The sequence below is a fragment of the Protopterus annectens genome, chromosome 14.part0, assembly GCF_019279795.1.
Source record: "Protopterus annectens isolate FY-2018-M chromosome 14.part0, PAN1.0, whole genome shotgun sequence".
Lineage (NCBI taxonomy): Eukaryota > Metazoa > Chordata > Ceratodontiformes > Protopteridae > Protopterus > Protopterus annectens.
In genome coordinates this window covers 5,105,162-5,125,159 of record NC_056748.1, presented here as the reverse complement: position 1 = coordinate 5,125,159, position 19,998 = coordinate 5,105,162, and the positions used below count along the sequence as shown (strand labels likewise).

At 45.3% G+C, this 19,998-nt stretch overlaps 1 protein-coding gene across 1 annotated transcript in view; it reads right to left on the bottom strand.

Moving 5' to 3' along the window:
• Nucleotides 1-19,998, bottom strand: part of SMC3 (structural maintenance of chromosomes 3) — a 2,445,376-nt gene that overhangs the window by 930,738 nt on the left and 1,494,640 nt on the right. The gene's annotated exons all lie outside the window — the stretch shown is intronic.

The window sequence follows — 19,998 nt, the reverse complement described above, 5'->3', positions numbered from 1 at the left end:
AACTCCAAGTGGCTGCCTCCAAGATCTCTTTAGTAGGCACTCCTCTGAGGAAGGCTGTAGAGGTGGCTGTGGCCCTAGTGGAGTGGGATCTGATACCAGTAGGTACGAGCTTTCCATGATGGGAATAACAAAAGCGTATGCAGTGACCAATCCACTTGGAAATGGTCTGTTTAGTTACAGGTTTCCCTTGACCCCCCACAGCATAGGAAACTAGGAGTTGATCTGATTTTCTGAATGACTTGGTTCTGTCCAAGTAGTAACGTAGCTGCCTATGGATATCTAAAGAATGAAGCAGCCTTTCCCCTTTGTTTTGAGGATTAGAGTAGAAGGTAGGAAGGTGGATGGCCTGGTTTAGGGCTACCCTAGATACTACTTTAGGCATAAAGGAGGGTTAGTACGCAGGGAAACCCTGTCCTGATGGAATATTAGGAATGGCTGCACCGCCATGAGGGCCTGTAACTCAGAAACCCTACGAGCTGAAGTGATGGCCAGTAGAAAAGCTGTTTTCCAGGACAAATATTGTAATTCTGCTGAAGCAGCTGGTTCAAAAGGAGGCAATGTCAATTTTTCCAGTACATAGTTAAGGTCCCAAGCTGGTACTGGTTGTTTCCTTGGAGGCCTTATGTTCTTAGCCCCTCTGAGGAACTGTCGCAGTAGAGGGTGTGAGAATAAAGGAGGATCCATGTTGAATTCTGCAGATATTGCTGAGGCATGTATCTTGATTGAGGAAAAGGAAAGTCCCTTGTTCAAAAGTTCAGTTAGGTACTGTAACATCTGAGGCAGGTTTAATTTTCTAGGATCCTGTCCTCTTTCTTCATTCCAACAGCAAAACCGCTTCCATTTTGTGGAGTAAGCTTTTCTTGTAGATGGTCTTCTAGCCTCCAAAATGACATCCTGCACTTCTTTGGAGAGTAGTGCCTGATGTGAAGTTAAGGGATTTTCCATGCAGCTAGACTGAGAGTTTTCAGCTGACTGTGAAGAGTTTTGAAATTGTTCTGCGTCAGCAGTAGAGGTGTTAGAGGCAGGGGCCACGGAGGAGTGTGTGTTAGGTTCCTCAATAGTGGATACCAATGTTGTCTCGGCCAATCTGGAGCAATCAGTATCATCCTTGGCTTGTCTGTTCTTGCTTTCAGAAGCACCTTGGGCAGCAGAGGTAGTGGTGGGAATGCATAAACTGACCAAGTTGTCCATGTGAATGAAAGGGCGTCCACTTTCCAAGCCTTTGGGTGGAAGGTCCTTGAGCAAAACTTTAATTGATGATTTTTGTGGGAGGCAAAAAGGTCTATGTCTGGCCTTCCCCATGCTTGAACAATCTCTGTGAATACGTCTGGATGTAGCCTCCATTCGTGAGGGTCTGTCATATGCCTGCTCAGAGTGTCTGCCAGTGTGTTTTCCATTCCTGGTAGGTACTGAGCCTGGAGTTCTATTTGTCTTTCCAGAGCTAGATTCCAAAGAGTCATGGTTAATCTGCACAAGGGGTATGAATGAGTCCCTCCTTGTTTGTTTATGTACCACATTACTGTGGTGTTGTCTGTTCTTATGAGCAGCTGTCCTGGATGCAGGAATTCTCTGAAAGCTGAAAATGCCTTTATTACTGCCAGCATTTCTTTTTGATGGATGTGAAGGTGCTTTTCTGTTTTGTGCCATCTGCCCTGAATGCACCTGTCCTTCATGTGCGCCCCAGGCGTAATCTGAGGCGTCTGTGGTTATGACTTGTATAGCTTGAGGCTTGCAGAATGGGAGGCCTTTGTTTACTTTGCATGCTTGAGCCCACCATATGAATTCCTTTTGTAGGCAGGGAATTATTGGAATCTCCACTTCTAAGCTGTGACTGTGTTGAGACCATAGATTTTTTAGGTACCATTGAAGTTTCCTCATGTGCAGCTTTGCACATGGGATTAGAAGAATGCAAGATGCCATGAATCCCAGAGCCTGCAGGATTTTCCTTGCAGTAAGCCTGGTACTTTTTGCAAGCATTTTGAAGTAGTGAGATAGTTGCCCTTGTTTGTCTGTTGTTAGGTAAGCCATCTGAGTGTTTGGGTCCAAGTTGGCACCCAGGAAGGTAATTTTCTGAGAGGGTGTTAGGTTTGATTTCTCCTTGTTGATGGTGTATCCCAGAGAAAGCAGTAAACGTGTCACATATGCTAGATGTTTGAGAAGTACGAGTTTGCTGTCCGCTTGGATCAGGCAGTCGTCCAGATAAGGGTAAATTTGTATCCCTTGAAGTCTGCAGTATGCAATCACTGATGCCAGGCACTTGGTGAATACTCTGGGCGAGGTAGATAAGCCAAAGGGCAATGCAGAGAATTGATAGTGTTTTGAACCTGCAAGAAATCTGAGGTATCTTCTGCAACTTTGTCTGATTGGGACATGCAGGTATGCCTCCTTGAGGTCCAATGTTACCAGCCAAAACCCCTTGCCCAGCATGGGAAGGAGTTGCTGTAGTGTGAGCATCTTGAATTTTGGCACTAGAAGAAATGTGTTGAGAATGGATAAGTCCAGAATGGGTCTCCAGTCGCTTCCTTTTCTTGGCACCAGAAAAAGCCTTGAATAAAAACCTTGTGCTTGTTGGTGCGTAGGTACCTTTTGTATAGCCCCCATGTTTAGGAGCTTTGCAATTTGTAGTTGTGCCTCTACCCTTTGATTTTGTGGTAGGTTTGGCATGCCTCTCATTTTGGAAGAGTGTGGAAATGAAATTTGTAGCCTCTGTTTATTATGTCCAGAATCCATTTGTCTGTTGTGACAATATGCCAATTGTTTGCAAATAGTGCCAGTTTCCCTCCCAAAGGTGCTGCCAGTTGAATTCTGCTTGGCATGGAAATGAGGGAGTCATTGAGTTTGCTTTCTGTAGTGCTGTGCACTGTCGTCACCACTTCTTGGTGTAGGTGATTGCCATTGTCTGCCTCTGTAGGATCCTTGGGTTTGTCCTCTGCCCCTTCCGTCTGTATCTGCCCTTTGGGCTTTGTCAGTCGTTGGAAAGGACCAGTTTTTTGATGGCCAATTCCTGCTGAACCTTGGTGGCTGAACCTGTAAGAAAGCTTTGACAGTTTGCATAGATTTTGCCTTTTCTTCCATTTTACGTAAAATATCCTCAGCATTACCACCAAAAAGAACATCCTTATGTAATGGTGCATCTAGAATTTTTGCTTTCACTTGATCTGGAAGATTTTGTTCCCTTAGCCATGCATGTCTGCGAATGACTGCTCCAGTGGCGGCTGATCTGCTGGAGGCCTCTAGTGCATCATAACCACATTGTAAGGTGTGCTTGCCCACTTGCTCAGCACTATGCATCATATCCTGCAACTCTTTTAAATCTGGTTGTTCAGGTTGTGACATTTTTGTTTTTAATTGTGATAACAGAAATTGCTGATATTTAATCATATGAAACTGGCAGTTTAAGGCCCTCATGGCAAGGGTGGCCGAGGTGCAAACTTTCTTTCCCCACCTTTCTAGAGATCTAGATTCCCTTTCCGAAGGTAGTGGGTTCTTGGCCGTGGAAGCCTTAATTCCTTTAGGGCCTTGAGAAATGGTTTCAGGATCTGCATTATGGCCTTTATAGAGGAACTGATGAGAATTAGGAACTCTGTAATACCTATCCGGCTTAACTGGTGCAGGAGGCAGAGAATCAGGATTTAAACAGGCCTCGGAGTATACATCATCTAAAACCTCCAAAACAGGAGGAATAGCCAGGGGCCTATGCTGAGGTAACCAGAGGAATTCCCTGAGCCTTTTCTTGGAATCAGAAAAATCTTGGCCTTCCCAATGGAAGTGCTCTCTCAAGGAGTGTAAAGTTTCCCAAAGGAAAAATCCTCAGGGGGGGATACAGAAGGAATGGACTGCTCTGCATCCGAATCCTCAAAAGGAGAATAAGACTGTTCTTCAGCATCAGAATGTTCTGATAAAATGGAATCTTGGTCAGAAGGAGGAGAATCCTCCTCTACTCTGGGTCTCTTGTCAGGAGGGGCCTGTGAGCCTCTAATAAGAGTGATCAGGTCTTCAGCCATTTTAAGCATGTGCTTCTTAGGCGTGGGCCCAGGTCTTGGGCCTTGTGAGGCAGGCCTAGAAAGTTGCTTGGCTGATTTTGCTTTTGTAAAGGCCTTGATGGAGAAGGAAGATGAAGGCCTAAATACACCATGAGTGGATGTAGATCTATCCACATTGGTGGGTTCGACATGAACAGGTGCTTCGGTAGTAGTTTGGGAAAGGACCAAGAACCAGCGGTCTCAGGTACAGAAGACCCGCCAGGGAGTGTCGTCGGTAGTCAGGGACTGCAAAGGCGTCTCACTGAGAACCGGCCCACATGGAGCTTGTTTCGGCGTGGTGTCGGTGGAGACCGCAGTTCTCGACTGACGGTCCTTTTCTTTGCATTTTCTGGACATAGCGGTAGTCGGAGTATCCGACGACATTTTATAATTAAACGCTTTGCCAAAATAGTGTTGGGCGAACTCCGCCCGGCGCTTGATAGTGCGTTTATTGAAGGTAGCACAAAGCGGCAGCCCGAGACGTCGTGGTCTGGGCCCAAACAAGGTATGCAAAGGGAATGGAAATCCTTATGCGGTATTTCCTTGGCCCAAGAAATACAATTATTAACTTTTTCTGACATCGGTCTGAGGCAAGAAAAGGTTCCCCAGCGGGTACTTAGCTTTAATGAAGACTTGGTTCCAAATTTTCGTAATTCAGGAGCTGGCCGACCGGCACTTGCGAACTGCTTCTGCTTCGGGCACCGCGGCAAAAAGACTGAAGAAGATGGCGTCGGCTGTGTCTTTTATACTCTAGCCTTCCTGACGTCAGAAGAGTACGCGACAACAACCGACGCCGGACCAAGACTTTGGAATTCGGCCGACCGAGGGACCGCCTGCCGGCTGAAAACCCATATGTAACTACTGCAGCTGTAATGCACGATGAACATCAGTGCCCCAAGGCCCTCAGGAATAATGGGGATCACGAAAGACTCGTATGCTACCTGCAGAAGCTTTGACTGCTAACTTCTTATCTACTTTCTTTAAATACTCTGCCTGATGTTCATCGTGTTTCACTGGTGTAGTCATTACAATTGGGTTATCCTGCTGGCAGGCTACCCGCAGTTGGCCTGAATTCCAAAGTCCTGGTCCGGCGTCGGTTGCTGTCGCCACAAGATGCAGCCGATGCCATTTTCTCCAGTCTTTTTTGCCGCGCGGTGCCCGAAGCAAAAGCAGTTCGCAAGTGCCGGTCGGCAGACTACTGAGATTTTCAAAATTGAATTTCAGATCCAAAGTCTTCAATAAAGCTAAGTACCACATTGGGGAAACTTTTTCTTGCTCCAGAACGATGTCAGTAAAAGTTAACAATTGTATTTCTTGTGGGAAGCAAATACCTCATAAGGATTTTCATTCTTACTGTATTCCTTGCCTAGGCCCTGACCACGACGTTGCTAGTTGTCGGATTTCTGCTAGATTTAACCAACCCACTATTAAGCAACGGTACGATTTTGCTTTCCATTACTTTGGCCGAAGGTTTAACTATATAATGCCGTCGGAACAGCCGACGTCCGGAGTTCATAAAAAGCGCAAGGAAAAAGAAAAGGATAGGCATCCGAGGTCCAAAACTGACAACGAAGCCTCTTCTAGGCCAATCTCCAGTTCTCAGTGAGGCGCTTTCGCAGACCCTGACACCCGCTACCTCAGAGCCACAGGCCACCTCCGACTCCCACGTGGAGACAACTAGGCCTCTGGAAACTCAAGGTATTGGGCCTACGGAAACTACTCCCTCAGATGGGTCTGCAGCCGCTGAGCAGGCATCGGCTTCTGAGGGCGTTTTCAGACCTACACAGCTTTCTATGAAGACCACTTCAGCAACCAAGACAAAGTCTAAAACACCTTTAAAGACAAAGAAACAAGTACAGCATTCTCCTGAACAGTCTTCCATGCCTAAGAAACAGATGTTTAAAATGGCCGAGGACCTAATTACTTTGATCAGGGGTTCCCATCCCCCTCCTGATAAAAGGCCTAGGCAAGACACTGACTGATTCCTCTGATCAGGTTTCTATTTCTTCTGATTCCTCTTCAGAACAGGGATATTCTATTCCTCCCTACGAGGACTCTGATGTTGAAGAATCTATCACTTCAGCCTCTCCTCCTGAGGACTATTCTTTTGGGGGAAACGCTGCACACCATGAGGGAGCATTTCCACTGGGAGAGACAAGATTATTCAGAATCCAAGAAAAGGCTCAGAGATTTTCTTTTATTGCCTCAACACAGACCTCTTGCTATCCCTCCTGTGCTAGACATTGTAGATGATGTATTTTCTGTGTCCATTCTGTCTCCTAATTCTTTACCCCCTGCACCAGTTAAGCCAGATAAGGTATTACAGGTTTCCAGATCCACATAAATTTCTCTATAAAAACCCTGTTGCTGACCCAGAAACTATATCTCAGGGTCCCAAAGGGGTCAAGGCTTCCACTGCAAAAAAACCCTGCTCCCTCTGATAGGGATTCTAGAGCTCTGGACAGATGGGGGAAAAAGTTTACACCTCTGCTACTTAAGCTGTAAGGGCTTTAAACTGCCAGTTTCACATGCTTAAATATCAGCAATACCTAATGTCTCTGCTAAAACAGAAAATGCTTACAAACTCTGAATGTCCTGAAAACAATGAAATGCAGGATTTATTGTACGCAGCTGAACAAGTGGGAAAACATACTTTGCAATGTGGTTTTGATTCACTAGAGGCCTCTTGCAGGGCCGCAGTTACAGGCTCTGTCATTCGAAAGCATGCTTGGTTAAAGGAACAGAGTCTGCCTGATCATGTTAAAGCAAAATTTTTGGATGCTCCATTACAGCATGAAACTTTGTTTGGTGTTAAGGCAGAAGAGGTGTTAAAGAAAATGGAGGATAAAGCTAAATCAATACAGACAGTCAAGGACTTCTTACAGGTTCAGCCACCCAAATTTAGCAGGAACTGGCCTTCTAAGAATTGGTCCTTTACAGTGTCAGACCACAAAGAGGCAGATACAGACACCCTAGAGGCAGATCTCAGGCCCAAGGCTCATACAGGCCTAAACAATGGGGTGCTCCCGCCTCCAAAAGTGGAGAAGACAAATCACAACCTTATAGGTAACAGTCCCAATGACTTCCCACTGCCAATGCCAAGCACTTATCTTTTGGCAGCACCCTTAGGGGGAAAACTAGCACTTCTCTCACAAAATTGGCACATGACTACCCAGGACAAATGGGTACTGAATATTGTTTCTCAGGGCTACAGGTTCCACTTTCACACCCTGCCAAAGACAAAAGGTATGCCAGACCTGCCACACAATGGGCAGAGGCACAAAAGCAAATTTCATCTCTCATGGACATGAGGGCTATTCAAAGAGTACCACAGCAAGAGCAGGGGCAAGGATTTTACTCAAGACTTTTCTTGGCACCCAGAAAGGACAAAGCTTGGAGACCAATACTGGACCTGTCTATTTCTAAATACGTTTCTGGAAGTTCCAAAAGTCAAAATGTTGACACTACAGCAACTTCTGCCCATGCTGGGCAAGAAGGCTTGGCTCGTGACTTTGGACCTCAAAGAGGCATACCTGCATGTTCCAATCAGACAATCTTGCAGAAGATACCTCAGATGCATAGCTGGCTCAATACACTACTAATTTTCTGCACTGCCCTTTGGCTTATCTACTGCGCCCAGGGTCTTCACAAAATGCCTGGCACCAGTAATTGCATTTTGCAGACAAAAAGGAATTTAAATATATCCCTACTTGGATGACTGCCTTATTCAAGCAGAAAGCAAGGACATTCCATTAAAGCATCTGGCGTTTGTAAAAAGATTACTAATTTGCCTAGGGTACACAGTAAAGGAGAAGAAATCAAAATTAGTGCCCTCTCAAGAGATAATATTCCTGGGTGCAAGCTTAAATACAACTGCCCAGATGGCTTATCTCACTCCAGACAAACAAAGGCAACTAATTCATTACTTCCAAATAATGGCAACAAAGACCCAGTTCCCTGCAAGAAAAATTCTGCAGGCCTTGGGCTTCATGGCATCCTGCATTCTGCTAATTCCATATGCAAGACTGCACATGAGGAAGCTACAATGGTATCTAAAAAGTGTTTGGACTCAACATTGCCACAGCCTGGAAACAATAATTACTCTCATTCCCTGCTTGCAACAGGAGTTTCGATGGTGGGCACTCGCCTGTCACCACAACAAGGGACAGCCATTCACTTTGCCCACAGCCAGGCAGACACTAACAACAGATTATGTCTGGGGGGCACACATGGCAGGAAAATGTATTCAGGGCTCGTGGCTCACAAGCCAAATGCATCTTCATATCAATCAAAAAGAGATGCTAGCTGTACAGAACACCCTGTACAGAACACCCTGACAGCCTTCAAGGATCTACTCCATCCAGGACAACTATTGCTAAAGACAGACAACACTCCAGTCATGTGGTACACAAACAAGCAAGGGGGCACACATTCCTACCCCCTCTGCAGGCAAGCCATGAACTTGTGGAACACAGCATTGACCTATCAAGTGCATCTGCAAGCACAATTCCTGCCAGGAAAAGACAAATACACTGGCAGATGAACTAAGCAGAAACCTCATGGACCCTCACGAATGCAAAGTAGATCCACAAGTCTTCAGCATGACAACAAGGAAATGGGGATGCCCAAACATAGATCTATTTGCCTCCCCTCACAACTGTCAACTACAGAGATTCTGCACAAGGACTTATCACACACAAGCATGGAAGGTGGATGCTCTATCATTCAGCTGGAAAATCCTGACACTTTATGCCTTTCCACCACTGCCTCTCACCCCAAGGTACTCCTAAAGGTCAGACAAGAGAAGCCAAAAATGATTCTGATTGCCCCAGACTGGCCAAGTCAACACTGGTACCCAATCCTAAAGAGCTTATCTCAAGGCCCAGCCTTGACTTTACCTCAAATTCCTCATCTTCTGACCCAACAAAACAATCAGATCATGCACAGCCAACTCAGAACCTTAAATCTAACTGCATGGCGAATAATATAACCACTCAGAACACACCTCTCTCAAGCACTTATGGATGTCATTTTGGAAGCCAGGAGACCCAGCACCAGAAAATCCTATGCAGAAAAATGGAAGAGATTCTGTGCTTGGAATCAGGCACAAGGAATTGAACCGCTTGTTCCAAATATCCCTCAGATTTTACAATACCTAACTGAGATGCTGGACAAGGGCCTATCCTTCTCATCAATTAAGATTCATGCCTCTGCCATTTCACCTCATTACAATACGGAACCACCTACTTTTTCACATCCACTGCTAAGGCAGTACCTCAGAGGGGCCAAAAACATAAGACCTCCAAGGAGAGCACCAATACCTGCATGGGATCTCAATTTTGTCTTGGAAAAGCTCACACTGCCTCCTTTTGAGCCAGCCAATACAGCTGAAATAAAATTCTTATCATGGAAAACAGCTCTGCTCCTAGCAATAACAGTATCAGAGTTACAGGCATTAATGGCAGTGGAACCTTTTATCATTTTCCATCTGGACAGGGTTTCTCTAAGGACAAACCCAACATTTATGCCAAAGGTAGTATCCAGTGTGGCTCTTAATCAAACTATTAATTTGCCCACTTTTTATCCAAATCCCCAGAATAAAGGGGAGAGACTTCTGCATTATTTGGACATACACAGGCAGCTACGCTTCTACTTGGACAAAACTAAGACTTTCAGAAAGACTGAGCAACCTTTAGTAGCATATGCTGCAGGATCACAAGGAAAGGCTATCTTAAAGCAGACTATTTCAAAATGGATAGGACACTGCATTCGTTTCTGTTATGCACAGCATGGCAAATCAGTGCCTAAGGGCATTAGACCACATTCGACCAGGGCAGCAGCCACATCAGCAGCCTTTCTCAGAGGAGTACAAACCAAGGAAATTTTGGAGGCTGCAACTTGGAGTTCAGTGCACACTTTTACCAAGCACTACTACTTACCTCTTTACTCTAAATCCAGAGCAGGCTTTGCCACTGCAGTGCTGCACGGCCTCATAGCCACTCCTAATTCTATTTAGACCCAGCCGCCCTACCTCAGCTTTGGAATTTAACCCAAGGGTAATGACTGCAACAGTGAAACACGATGAACATAGTACAGTTGTGTACCTACCATAAATTTAGATGTTCGAGTGTATTCACTGCTGCAGTCCAGGTTACCCACCCACCACCCCCCTTTCTTTTCTGGGACTTATCTGTACTTCTCTATTCTATACAATCTATGTGGTGCATTTGCTTGTAGATGAAGGTATCGTTTATTTTAGTGCATGTTTCTTATAAGCAAGGTTTTTTTAGCCTATCCTTTTGGGGGGGCACCTGACATTTGGGGTAAGAAAAACTGAAGAAAATGCCGTTGGCTGCATCTTATACACCCCTGGCACACTGACATCAGGGAAGAGGCGACAGCAACCGACGCCGGACCAGGACTTTGGAATTCAGACCAACTGCGGGTAGCCTGCCAGCAGGATAACCCAAGTGTAATGACTGCAACAGTGAATACACTCGAACATCTACATTTATGGTAGGTACACAACTGTACTTTATTTCTGAAGAAGACCTGGCTTCCAAAACAGGGGCAGCTGCAAAAAGCTTTTTATCTGCTACAAAATGCTTTGCATTGCAAGGTCTCTCTTAAAAAAAATATAACATTTGCACTTACATTAGGAGATTTACAGAAGCAGACTAGAGACTGAAACTGAGAAGTCTTTAGCTGTATCTATCGACCATAAACCAAAATGTTGCCGAATAATCCCTGGGATGACACCAGGCTTGAAAAGATGAGTCAAATTAAAAAAGATCAAAAATGTACAATGATGCAACAAACTCTACAAACTGCAGATAAAAGGACTCCTATGTGGGTACTTGCCACAGCTCTGAAGATTGCCTAGATGTGAATGACAAATTGCCTTCTGACTGCTCATGGGGTAATAAAATAAATGACATGCATGTGATTCTCTCCTTTATACCACATGCTGGTTCTCCTTTATATGAGCAAATATTCTTAATGTCATGATTAAAAACTGACATTAAGTTTGAACACACAGAATACCAAATGACTTCAAGTTACAAAAGACTGAGAAAGGAAAATTATTTCCTGCTTTGATCTTCACACTAAACCTTGCTATAACTCTAGCCAATAATTCGTCTGAATGGTAGTGTTATGGGCAGGTTTTTACTAAGGTAAGGTATAGGGTTAGGATTGGCAGAAAAGGCTGCGTTACGGTTAGAGCTTCAGAGCCCGGCCCATCTTAGTAAGTGGTGCTAACACAAAAGTAGCCCCTTCCACTAACTCTAACCCTACACCTTACTTTAATAAAAATTTCCCCATAATACTGCCACTACGCAAGGCACACTCAGACACACAATAATGCACAGTCATCCACACTAACAATACTGCATCTCTCTCATTACCTAACCCTAAAATACACAAGCTCGCAAGCAAACATAACCTATATCCTCACCCATCCCTGACACTAACCGTAACACATGCACACACACGCAAATGCTCTCACCTCCCATCTCGATGAAACATTCCATCAACATCAGCTAAACACACATTCAACATGATGCACCACCCCTATCACCTGTCGACCAAATGGATGTTTGATAAAAGGCAAGGAATCCCATATGCCATACTGGTATCCATGGTAATGGAGAAAGCACAGTTCTGTACACTCACCATAAATGTAGATGTTCGAGTGTATTCACTGCTGCAGCCATCACACTTCGGTTATCTGCCTGCAGGTAGCCCTCAGTTGGCCCGAATACCAGAGACTTAGTATTTCTGCGTCGGTTGCTGTCGCTCCAGGACTGACGTCAGGTCGTCAGGGGTATAAAAACAGGCATCCGACACCATTACATCAGTTTTTCTTGTCCCAAATGTCAGGAGCCCCTCAAATAGGGAGCTAAGTTATAGTGGAAAAACCACCACTAGTAAAAAAGTAAATACCAATAGCCCTGAAAGGGTTGAGTAATAGAGAGAGTGAAGTATAGAGAGAGACAAGGGGGCTGGAGGGTGGGAAAAGTACAGTTTTGTACCTACCATAAATGTAGATGTTCGAGTGTAAACACTGCTGCAGTCATTACACTTGGGTTATCCTGCCTTCAGGCGTTTCCCCAGTCAGCCTGAGTTCCAAAGTCTTGGTCCGGTGTCGGTTGCTGTCGACTCCTCCCTGACGTAAGTGCGACAGGGGTATATAATATGCAGCAGACGCCATTTTCTTCAGTTTTTCTTGCCCCAGATGTCAGGTGCCCCCAAATAGGTAGGCAATTCAAATTGCTAATAAAACATACATAAGAAAAGCAAAAGTACAGTTTTGTACCTACCATAAATGTAGATGTTCGAGGGCTATTACAGCTGCAGTAGTTACATATGGGTTTTCAGCCGGCAGGCGGTCCCTCGGTCGGCCGAATTCCAAAGTCTTGGTCCGGCGGTTGTGCTGTCGTACTCTTCTGACGTCAGGAAGGCTAGAGTATAAAAGACACAGCCGACGCCATCTTCTTCAGTCTTTCTTGCCCCAGATGTCAGGTGCCCCCAAAAGGAAGGCAATACATAAATTAGTGTGATACACAAATGTAAGCAAATAAAACATAGTAGGATAACCCAGTCAGCAGGTATGAATAGGTATTCAAACCCCAAGGTCTTACCAAGAGGGGAAGGAGGGTGGGAAACCTGTACTGCAGCTGTAATAGCCCTCGAACATCTACATTTATGGTAGGTACAAAACTGTACTATGTTCATCGTGCATTACAGCTGCAGTAGTTACATATGGGTAGAATCCCAAAGCTATGTATAGGGTGGTAGGTACTATACGGAACTGGGTTGAGCTAGAATGCCCTGCAAAACTGCAGTGGCAAAGCCTGCTCTAGTTCTGGAGTATAAAGGCAAATGGTAATGCTTTGTGAAAGTATGTACAGAACTCCAAGTGGCTGCCTCCAGGATCTCCTTAGTAGGAACTCCTCTAAGGAAGGCTGTAGAGGTGGCTGTGGCCCTAGTGGAGTGGGGTCTGATACCAGTAGGTACGAGCTTTCCATGATGAGAATAACAAAAGCGTATGCAGTGACCAATCCACTTGGAAATGGTCTGTTTAGTTACAGGTTTCCCTTGACCCTCCACAGCATAGGAAACTAGGAGTTGATCTGATTTTCTGAATGACTTGGTTCTGTCCAAGTAGTAACGTAGCTGCCTATGGATATCTAAAGAATGAAGCAGCCTTTCCCCTTTGTTTTGAGGATTAGAGTAGAAGGTAGGAAGGTGGATGGCCTGGTTTAGGGCTACCCTAGATACTACTTTAGGCATAAAGGAGGGTTAGTAGGGAAACCCTGTCCTGATGGAATATTAGGAATGGCTGCACCGCCATGAGGGCCTGTAACTCAGAAACCCTCTGAGCTGAAGTGATGGCCAGTAGAAAAGCTGTTTTCCAAGACAAATATTGTAATTCTGCTGAAGCAGCTGGTTCAAAAGGAGGCAATGTCAATTTTTCCAGTACATAGTTAAGGTCCCAAGCTGGTACTGGTTGTTTCCTTGGAGGCCTTATGTTCTTAGCCCTCTGAGGAACTGTCGCAGTAGAGGGTGTGAGAATAAAGGAGGATCCATGTTGAATTCTGCAGATATTGCTGAGGCATGTATCTTGATTGAGGAAAAGGAAAGTCCCTTGTTCAAAAGTTCAGTTAGGTACTGTAACATCTGAGGCAGGTTTAATTTTCTAGGATCCTGTCCTCTTTCTTCATTCCAACAACAAAACCGCTTCCATTTTGCGGAGTAAGCTTTTCTTGTAGATGGTCTTCTAGCCTCCAAAATGACATCCTGCACTTCTTTGGAGAGTAGTGCCTGATGTGAAGTTAAGGGATTTTCCATGCAGCTAGACTGAGAGTTTTCAGCTGACTGTGAAGAGTTTTGAAATTGTTCTCGTCAGCAGTAGAGGTGTTAGAGGCAGGGCCACGGAGGAGTGTGTGTTAGGTTCCTCAATAGTGGATACCAATATTGTCTCGGCCAATCTGGAGCAATCAGTATCATCCTTGGCTTGTCTGTTCTTGCTTTCAGAAGCACCTTGGGCAGCAGAGGTAGTGGTGGGAATGCATAAACTGACCAAGTTGTCCATGTGAATGAAAGGCGTCCACTTTCCAAGCCTTTGGGTGGAAGGTCCTTGAGCAAAACTTTTTAATTGATGATTTTGTAGGAGGCAAAAAGGTCTATGTCTGGCCTTCCCCATGCTTGAACAATCTCTGTGAATACGTCTGGATGTAGCCTCCATTCGTGAGGGTCTGTCATATGCCTGCTCAGAGTGTCTGCCAGTGTGTTTTCCATTCCTGGCAGGTACTGAGCCTGGAGCTCTATTTGTCTTTCCAGAGCTAGATTCCAAAGAGTCATCGTTAATCTGCACAAGGGGTATGAATGAGTCCCTCCTTGTTTGTTTATGTACCACATTACTGTGGTGTTGTCTGTTCTTATGAGCAGCTGTCCTGGATGCAGGAAATCTCTGAAAGCTGAAAATGCCTTTATTACTGCCAGCATTTCTTTTGGTTGATGTGAAGGTGCTTTTCTGTTTTGTGCCATCTGCCCTGAATGCACCTGTCCTTCATGTGCGCCCCCCAGGCGTAATCTGAGGCGTCTGTCGTTATGACTTGTGTAGCTTGAGGCTTGCAGAATGGGAGGCCTTTGTTTACTTTGCATGCTTGAGCCCACCATATGAATTCCTTTTGTAGGCAGGGAATTATTGGAATCTCCACTTCTAAGCTGTGACTGTGTTGAGACCATAGATTTTTAGGTACCATTGAAGTTTCCTCATGTGCAGCTTTGCACATGGGATTAGAAGAATGCAAGATGCCATGAATCCCAGAGCCTGCAGGATTTTCCTTGCAGTAAGCCTGGTACTTTTTGCAAGCATTTTGAAGTAGTGAGATAGTTGCCCTTGTTTGTCTGTTGTTAGGTAAGCCATCTGAGTGTTTGTGTCCAAGTTGGCACCCAGGAAGGTAATTTTCTGAGAGGGTGTTAGTTTTGATTTCTCCTTGTTGATGGTGTATCCCAGAGAAAGCAGTAAGCGTGTCACATATGCTAGATGTTTGAGAAGTACGAGTTTGCTGTCCGCTTGGATCAGGCAGTCGTCCAGATAAGGGTAAATTTGTATCCCTTGAAGTCTGCAGTATGCAATCACTGATGCCAGGCACTTGGTGAATACTCTGGGCAGTAGATAAGCCAAAGGGCAATGCAGAGAATTGATAGTGTTTTGAACCTGCAAGAAATCTGAGGTATCTTCTGCAACTTTGTCTGATTGGGACATGCAGGTATGCCTCCTTGAGGTCCAATGTTACCAGCCAAAACCCCTTGCCCAGCATGGGAAGGAGTTGCTGTAGTGTGAGCATCTTGAATTTTGGCACTAGAAGAAATGTGTTGAGAATGGATAAGTCGAGAATGGGTCTCCAGTCGCTTCCTTTTCTTGGCACCAGAAAAAGCCTTGAATAAAAACCTTGTGCTTGTTGGTGCGTGGGTACCTTTTGTATAGCCCCCATGTTTAGGAGCTTTGCAATTTGTAGTTGTGCCTCTACCCTTTGATTTTGTGGTAGGTTTGGCATGCCTCTCATTTTTGGAAGAGTGTGGAAATGAAATTTGTAGCCTCTGTTTATTATGTCCAGAATCCATTTGTCTGTTGTGACAATATGCCAATTGTTTGCAAATAGTGCCAGTTTCCCTCCCAAAGGTGCTGCCAGTTGAATTCTGCTTGGCATGGAAATGAGGGAGTCATTGAGTTTGCTTTCTGTACTGCTGTGCACTGTCGTCACCACTTCTTGGCGTAGGTGATTGCCATTGTCTGCCTCTGTAGGATCCTTGGGTTTGTCCTCTGCCCCTTGGGCGTCTGTATCTGCCCCTTTGGGCTTTGTCAGTCGTTGGAAAGGACCAGTTTTTTGATGGCCAATTCCTGCTGAACCTTGGTGGCTGAACCTGTAAGAAAGCTTTGACAGTTTGCATAGATTTTGCCTTTTCTTCCATTTTCGTAAAATATCCTCAGCATTACCACCAAAAAGAACATCCTTATGTAATGGTGCATCTAGAATTTTGCTTTCACTTGATCTGGAAGATTTTGTTCCCTTAGCCATGCATGTCTGCGAATGACTGCTCCAGTGGCGGCTGATCTGCTGGAGGCCTCTAGTGCATCATAACCACATTGTAAGGTGTGCTTGCCCACTTGCTCAGCACTATGCATCATATCCTGCAACTCTTTTTAAATCTGGTTGTTCAGGTTGTGACATTTTTGTTTTAATTGTGATAACAGAAATTGCTGATATCTAATCATATGAAACTGGCAGTTTAAGGCCCTCATGGCAAGGGTGGCGAGGTGTAAACTTTCTTTCCCCACCTTTCTAGAGATCTAGATTCCCTTTCCGAAGGCAGTGGGTTCTTGGCCGTGGAAGCCTTAATTCCTTTAGGGCCTTGAGAAATAGTTTCAGGATCTGCATTATGGCCTTTATAGAGGAACTGATGAGAATTAGGAACTCTGTAATACCTATCGGCTTAACTGGTGCAGGAGGCAGAGAATCAGGATTTAAACAGGCCTCGGTATACATCATCTAAAACCTCCAAAACAGGAGGAATAGCCAGAGGCCTATGCTGAGGTAACCAGAGGAATTCCCTGAGCCTTTTCTTGGAGTCGAAAAATCTTGGCCTTCCCAATGGAAGTGCTCTCTCAAGGAGTGTAAAGTTTCCCCAAAGGAAAAATCCTCAGGGGGGGATACAGAAGGAATGGACTGCTCTGCATCCGAATCCTCAAAGGAGAATAAGACTGTTCTTCAGCATCAGAATGTTCTGATAAAATGGAATCTTGGTCAGAAGGAGGAGAATCCTCCTCTACTCTGGGTCTCTTGTCAGGAGGGGCCTGTGAGCCTCTAATAAGAGTGATCAGGTCTTCAGCCATTTTAAGCATGTGCTTCTTAGGCGTGGGCCCAGGTCTTGGGCCTTGTGAGGCAGGCCTAGAAAGTTGCTTGGCTGATTTTGCTTTTGTAAAGGCCTTGATGGAGAAGGAAGATGAAGGCCGAAATACACCATGAGTGGATGTAGATCTATCCACATTGGTGGGTTCGACATGAGCAGGTGCTTCGGTAGTAGTTTGGGAAAGGGCGAAGAACCAGCGGTCTCAGGCACAGAAGACCCCGCCGAGGAGTGTCGGTAGTCAGGGACTGCAAAGGCGTCTCACTGAGAACCGGCCCACGTGGAGCTTGTTTCGGCGTGGTGTCGGTGGAGACCGCAGTTCTCGACTGACGGTCCTTTTCTTTGCGTTTTCTGGACATAGCGGTAGTCGGAGTATCCGACGACATTTTATAGTTAAACGCTTTTCCAAAATAATGTTGGGGTACTCCGCCCGGCTTGATAGTCGTTTATTGAAAGTAGCACAAAGCGGCAGCCGAGACGTCGTGGTCTGGGCCCAAACAAGGTATGCAAAGGGAATGGAAATCCTTATGCGGTATTTGCTTCCCACAAGAAATACAATTAACTTTTTCTGACATCGGTCTGAGGCAAGAAAAAGGTTCCCCAGGGTACTTAGCTTTAATGAAGACTTGGTTCGAAATTTTCGTAATTCAGGAGCTGGCCGACCGGCACTTGCGAACTGCTTCTGCCGGGCACCGCGCGGCAAAAAGACTGAAGAAGATGGCGTCGGCTGTGTCTTTTATACTCTAGCCTTCCTGACGTCAGAAGAGTACGCGACAGCAACCGACGCCGGACCAAGACTTTGGAATTCGGCCGACCGAGGGACCGCCTGCCGGCTGAAAACCCATATGTAACTACTGCAGCTGTAATGCACGATGAACATCAACAACTTTCAGTTACCAGCAAATACTCCCCATAGGTAGTAAAGGGTAGAAGTTATAGGTACGTACTAGCAAGTAAGAGGGGAAGGAGGGAGGGTAACCTGGACTGCAGCAGTGTTTACACTTGAACATCTACATTTATGGTAGGTACAAAACTGTACTATGTTCATCGTGTTACACTGCTGCAGTCATTACACTTGGGTGGAATCCCAAAGCTGAGGTAGGGAGGCTGGTTCTATAAGGCATTAGGGGTGGCTATAAGGCCCTGCAGCACAGCAGTGGCGAAGCCAGCTCTGGAGTTGGAGTATAAAGGCAAATGGTAATGCTTGGTGAAGGTATGCACAGAACTCCATGTTGCTGCTTTCAAAATCTCCTTGGTAGGTACTCCTCTAAGGTAGGCAGTTGAAGTGGCTGTTGCCCTGGTGGAGTGAGATCTAATACTGCTAGGTACAGGTTTCCCATGGTGGGTATAGCAGAAATGTATGCAATGTCCTATCCATTTTGAGATAGTCTGTTTTGAAATGGCTTTTCCCTGTGCTCCTGCAGCATATGCTACCAATAATTGCTCAGTTTTTCTGAAAGCTTTGGTTTTGTCCAAGTAGAAGCGTAACTGCCTGTGAATGTCCAAAGAATGTAGTAGTCTCTCCCCTTTGTTCTGTTGTTTTGGATAAAAAGTTGGCAAATTAACAGTTTGGTTTAGAGCCACACTTGATACCACCTTTGGCATAAACGTAGGGTTAGTTCTTAAAGACACCCTGTCCTGGTGGAAAATGAGGAAAGGTTCCACTGCCATTAGTGTCTAATTCTGAAACTCTTCGTGCTGATGTTATTGCCAGTAGCAGAGCAGTTTTCCAAGAGATGTATTTTAATTCTGCTGTGTTAGCTGGCTCAAAGGGAGGTAAAGTTAACTTTTCCAAAACAAAGTTGAGGTCCCAAGTTGGGGTAGGTGCTCTACGGGGCGGTCTTATGTTTTTAGCCCCTCTGAGGTACTGTCTGAGCAAAGGATTAGAAAAAATTGGTGGATCCATGTTGTAATGAGCAGAAATGGCTGAGGCGTGGATCTTGATGGATGAGAAGGAGAGGCCCTTGCCCAGCATCTCAGTTAAAAATTGAAGTATCTGAGGAATATTTGGGACAAGAGGGTCAAGGCTGTGCACCTGGTTCCAGGCACAGAATCTCTTCCATTTATCTGAGTAGGCTTTCCTGGTGCTAGGCCTTCTGGCCTCCAGAATGACATCCATAACAGCTTTGGAAAGAGGCATTGCTTGCTTGACTAAGGAATTTTCCATGCAGCTAGGTTTTAGGTCTTTAGCTGGCTGTGAAGTATCTGATTGTTGTGCTGTGTCAGCAAATGTGGGATATGAAGCAAAATCCAGGGTGACTCTTGTGCTAAGTTCTTCAAGATTGGGTACCAGTGCTGGCGTGGCTAGTCTGGTGCAATCAAGATCATCTTTGGCTCTTCTTGCCTGGCTTTTATGAGTACCTTTGGAAGGAGGAGGGAAAGCGTATACTTGCAGGTTTTTCTAGCTGAATGAGAGGGCATCCACTTTCCATGCTTGTGGATGGTAACTCCTTGTGCAGAATTTCTGTAGCTGGCAGTTCATTGGGGATGCAAACAGATCTATGTCCGGGCTCCACCATTTTTGTGTTATCATTCTGAATATTTGTGGATTCAATTCCCATTCGTGGGGATCCATGATGTTTCTGCTTAGGTCGTCTGCCAGTGTGTTTTTCTCTCCTGGCAGGAATTGTGCTTGCAGATGAACTTGGTAGTCTAGAGCTGTGTTCCACAAGGTCATGGCTTGTCTGCAGAGGGGGTAGGAGTGTGTGCCCCCTTGCTTATGTACCACATAACTGTGGTGTTGTCTGTCTTTAGTAGTAGTTGTCCTGGATGTAGCAGGTCCTTGAAAGCTACAAGTGCATGTTGTACAGCTAGCATCTCTTTTTGATTGATGTGAAGATGCCTTTGCTCTGTGGGCCACTCGCCCTGAATACATTTTCCTGCCATGTGTGCTCCCCAGGCATAATCCGATGCATCTGTTGTCAGTGTTTGCATGGCTGTGGGTTGAGTAAAAGGCTGTCCCTTGTTGAGGTGACAAGCTTGAGCCCACCAACGAAACTCCTGTTGAAGGCAAGGAAATAGTGGTATAACTGTTTCCAAACTTTGACAGTGTTGAGAC